This window comes from Limulus polyphemus, unplaced genomic scaffold (assembly GCF_000517525.1).
Source record: "Limulus polyphemus unplaced genomic scaffold, Limulus_polyphemus-2.1.2 Scaffold2449, whole genome shotgun sequence".
NCBI classification, from domain to species: domain Eukaryota; kingdom Metazoa; phylum Arthropoda; class Merostomata; order Xiphosura; family Limulidae; genus Limulus; species Limulus polyphemus.
The window spans coordinates 101772-107073 of record NW_013668059.1 but is presented as its reverse complement, the minus strand read 5'-3'; the positions used below and the strand labels follow the sequence as shown (position 1 = coordinate 107073).

Sequence of the window (5302 nt, the reverse complement as noted above, 5' to 3'; positions counted from 1 at the left end):
CTAGGTTTTTAGTTTAGTAAAATTAGGAGACAAGCTAAGGTTCGTAAATTAATTCTAACATTACTGTGTGTGTGTATATATATATATATATATATACACAGACTGATATCCACACACAGACAAATATATACAATGCACTAATACATGAGTATTCTAAACTCATGATTTTTTTAATCAACTTATCAAGAATTTGCTATGTATCAGATAGGTTTAAAAAATTTAAATTCCCTTGCACATGTGGCATTAATAACTGAGATCACTGGAAAAATAAATCTCAAAATAGTAGTACACTGACTGTGCCGTCTTTGTATGAAATGCTGAATGGAAACACCTTTCAAACTGGTGTAAGGTAACCAGAAATTTCTATTTTTATTTTACCAATACAAACAGTACATTATTGAGGTTATATTTTTTTTTTGTTAACTGAGTGACCTGAAGATAAATCTGGGCCATTAATTCAATCAGTGGAGATAATCAATTACATATATGCATCAATTACCTTGATTAGTGTCATGTAAAATAACATATTAATCAAAATTACAATTAAACTGATTAATATCACAAAAACAATCAATTAACCAAAATTAATTCAAGTTTGTTCAGCTTACTTTATTAGTGTCACAACTCATAAAAATAGTCACCTAATTGAAATTCATGTTTCTAATTGTTACTATATGTTAGATCATTCCATTTATGCAAGTCTCATGTGAGAATAATCGAATAATGAGCCCAATAATCATGTTTAATTGATTAGCAAATTCCACTCATTGGTATGTATTGGTCTCATTAAGTTTGTCAGTGATAGGGAATGCAAGAAAAACTGGGCTTTCGTTAATGTATGTGTATAAATGTTTAGCAAATACAAAAAATTCAATATTACTAGCCATAGACACATGTTACATTTCAAACTAGATTACAATGTTTGCATTTATGACATTTATTATGAGCAGTTGACTCTGTAAATACTCCTGTCGTTAAGAACATCATCAAAAAATCTTGTTACTGATACATGTATGTGCTAAGTAATGCTAAGCATATAGATGTCTGTTTTGAAATTATACAAGGTTGAACTGTGACCTAAGTGACCCGAAACAGTTTTATCAGCTATTTTAAGTGATTTGTACATACATGTGTATATGTATGTATGTATATATATATATAGAGAGAGAGAGAGAAAATTAATACTGAAAAAGTCAAGCAATACAAAATCAAAAGGAAGGGCTGCGTTAAAAACAACAAATCCAAACCTGTAATAAATGACATCCAAATGATCAAAAACAAGCCCAAACAAAAATCATCAAAGATGATACACAAATCAAGAGGATCCCCAGGGCACAGACTATAGTGTGGGATATAAAATGTGCCCTGGGTTTTGGAGGTGACTGCAGAAGTAGAACCCATATGGCAGTGGGGATACACCATCTATCACATTTAACCTCCGTTTGCCACACACACACATATACACACATCTTATGTTAATTGAAACTGTCAATACACATGTACACACAAACATGTATAAAGTTTTTATGTATATGCTAATAAGTTTCTTAGTCAAAGTTACAATTTAGAATTTTATTGGAAACTTACATGTATTTTCTCAGTTGATTTTAAGTGCTCATACATCTTATGTACATTATCTTTATGGATAAATGTATTTATTTCAATATGATAAAAAAGTAAACATAAGCTTCCATATGGTTTCAAAAGTTTCTTTCCACACCATAATACTTGTTCCAAGAAATGATAAATCCTAAATATTTTACATCTTAGACTAATCATCAGAACTAGGTTAAGGAGTTAATTGGAAATATTGAACAAATTTCAAGAAATATTTAAAACATTTTTTTTTATTTAAGATAAAAGTTAATTAAATTACTAAACAAGTAAAGGAGAAAACTGGACAAAGATACTTAAGTTCAAATATATAGAGAGTAGATTTACTGAACTATATGAAATCTAGACAGTTGGTTAAACTACAAATTAGGAAATAAAAAGTGGCTTATGAGAATCTGCTGATTGAGATGTTAAAAACTATTAGCAAGGATTTAAGTATATTAATTTGTTTGTTTGTTTGTAGTTAAGCACAAAGCTACACAATGGACTATCTGTGCTCTGCCCACCATGGGTATCGAAACCAAGTTTCTAGCGTTGTTAGTCCGCAGACATACTGCTGTATCACTGGGGGGCTTAAGTATGTTAAAAGAAAGCAAAATGTTAAAAAGGCAAATGAACATTTACAGGATGATACTGATGGCTAGGTTTTTATTAGAAAATTGGAGACAGCTAAGGTTCTAAATTATTCAACATTTATACAAGAGAGGATATTAGCAATATTACTGACCCTTATAATTCTGTATGTAGATACTGATCCATTAAAGATAAGAAAAATAATTGAGAGATTAGAAATTTATAAAGTACCAGGACCACACACTGTTTTTCTCAGGATTATATATGTGGTCAAATATCAGATGTTATAATTTTCCTATACTGAAAATATATTTCCCATAGATACTTCCCTCCGCTCACAAGATTAGTCATTCGCATTCATTGCTGCCTTCTATATGCAAACATTTTTACTATGCATGCTACATGCCTTCCGCACCCACCTAGTGGAATTAAATGATTCCAACGTGTCTCTCATGCAAATCATCATGTGTCACTTCTCCAATAATATTAGAATAGTACACTCACATGACACATGTGACTCCCTTTGTGCACCTCTACCAAACTATCACATCAAAGTTTGGCAGTCAACAGAAGCACCGGAAGTAAGTGGGGAGGAAGGGTGGGAAGTGTGAGAAGAAGGAAGTATCTATCGAAAATACATTTTCTGTATAGGAAAATTATAACTTCTGATACGGTACTTCCTTCCACTGACAAGATTATCTAGAATCCCACACTGATTAGGAGGAGGGACGAACATATGTACACCCCAAAAGCATCCGAAGGATACCTCTGTGGATGAGAGAGTCAGATCCGAAGAGGGGAACCGCACCACTTCTGATCCTGGTATAGTCCTCACCAATAGGTGAAATGTGTAAAAAAATCATGGTGGCAAATAAGCAGTAGAAAAGTGATCCTAGCCAGAGAAAGATATTGTAACTCAATCCCATTGGAGCATTAAGAAACGTGGGTAAACAAGGATGCATTTCATGGTGTAGAGTGGCTAAAGTGAGGCGGACCATATCTGATAAATCAACTACATCCAAAACCTCCTCGCAGGGTACTGACATCTGCATGAGGATAGAATGTGGATCATACTACTTTCACCTCAAACCCAAGAACCAGGGAATTAAGAACCACTCTGATTCCTGGGTATTACACAGGATTAGCTCTGAGCTATAGATCCGGAAATTTGACATGTAGTGTCAAAAGGAAGTCATATGTAATCAACTCCCGCGACCATGAAACAAGTTGGGACCATCCAAAGGGCACTAACATCCCGTAATAAGAGAGAATGAGGGAGAGCCAAAGATAGAACTGGAATAATCCCATGTATCCCTGCTGTGACCCATAACACAGAAGGAGGAAATCGAGGGAGGAAGATAGACAACCCTAAACCTGTGTGAGGACTTATGTTGATTGGTTCACTTGAAATCCAAAACCGGCCCACAGGGTACCAACATCCACACAAGAGAAGGATGAGGGCTCCCAATTGAAGGAGTAAACTGCACTTTTGACATCTCATTCTGTTGTATGGTTAATTGCAATTGAAGGTTATTACAACATCTACACTGGCATAACACCACTGCCCTACTCTGAACTGAATGGTTATAGCCATCTTATGTGGAATCAATGCAGAAGGGTGCCTCCATGATTGACCACCCCGGTGGCTTGGAACTGGTAAGTGGTAAGGACTACCATACTTTACTAGAAGAAAAGAGGGGCTGATAATTTGTTGGATAGCCTGGAAGAATATTGACACCCAAGACAGTGCAATGGCTGATCCTGAAAATCTATTTTGAAAAGCAGACCATACCAATTTATTCATTTGAGGCATGGCAGGGATGAGCAGCTATGCCCTTCTGCTTTACCCATGAAGTCCATAGATGGTATGGTCTGGGATGAGCCTATTTATAAAGCAAATATTGCAAGGTTATTCACTTACAAGCAATATTGTGAAACACTCCATCTCAAATGTGAGCGTGCAAAGCCATAGAAAGGAAAGTGCTACTCTACATGGTGTACAGTGTGGAGTTAGAGTTAAAGAATACCTGGTCAGGCACCACTCGCCACAGAGTGGGATCCATGTAATAAAGGTATGAAGAATGGGCCCCTGAATGAAAAGAAGGTATTGATAAATACTTGCCCAGTGTTAAAGTTGCACCGAAGTCTGAAGTACAGCCACAGATGAAAGGCAAAAACCCGAGGAATCCAAAACCACGATATGATGTAAATAATGGGAGATGAACATGTTTGGGTTGGTTCACATGCCCGATTGTAGAATTTCCTCTAAAAGCCAACAAAGATGAGAAGCAAGGCAAAAGGTGAGGTGTCGGATTACATGAAAAGTAACATAGAACAAAGTAGTGGGAAGGGGACAAGAAGGAAATGCCAACTGGATCAAATGACAAACCCAACTGTTGAGGGTAAAAGGAAAAGTATGCTAAGTGTAAACTAAAGATACATTATAGAAATAGATGTCTATAATTTCTATATGCCAAAGCTATCATAGCCATGAGAATGTTTATATAAGCCTCATTATCTATAGACTGACACCACCATAGCATAGAGAAAGCTACAAGAAAAGTTTATATTAACTCGCACACAGTTTCTAAAAAAGAGGATTAATCAAAACTTTGATGTAGAATCCATATCAAAAATAAAAGGAGAGATACAAGCAAGTAGGCAGCCAATTTACTGTCTCCAGCTATAACTAATCGTCAAAGTATTTTTGTTTTGGTTCTAAGAATCAGGAAGAGTTTGCAAAAATCAACCAATTAAGTGTCAGACCTACTTGCAGGTAGATGTGTACACTATTTTGAAAGTCATAAAGATACTAAGAAGATATAGCATAAGAACCACTGTTTGGGGCCAGGTTAGTTAGTTTTTCCTGGCATAGAAAGTCTCTCTCCATGTTGTCAAAACTACCTCTCCTTGGAGTGAAATCCAAGATCTATCACACATAGGCTTGTGCTCTACTAAGTGAGCTAAAGGGATAACAACTGAATATCAGGTTCATGAATACATAAAGTGCCTTCAATCACTATTGAGTCTGTTGGAAAAATCTGAAAAGTTTGGAACTCAGGACTTTATACTTATATATATATATATATATATATATATATATATATATATATTA

The 5302-nt window shown here is 35.2% G+C and overlaps 1 long non-coding RNA gene across 3 annotated transcripts in view; it reads right to left on the bottom strand.

Annotated features, from left to right (window-relative positions):
* LOC111087664 overlaps positions 1-5302 on the bottom strand; it is a 12613-nt gene that overhangs the window by 4509 nt on the left and 2802 nt on the right. The gene's annotated exons all lie outside the window — the stretch shown is intronic.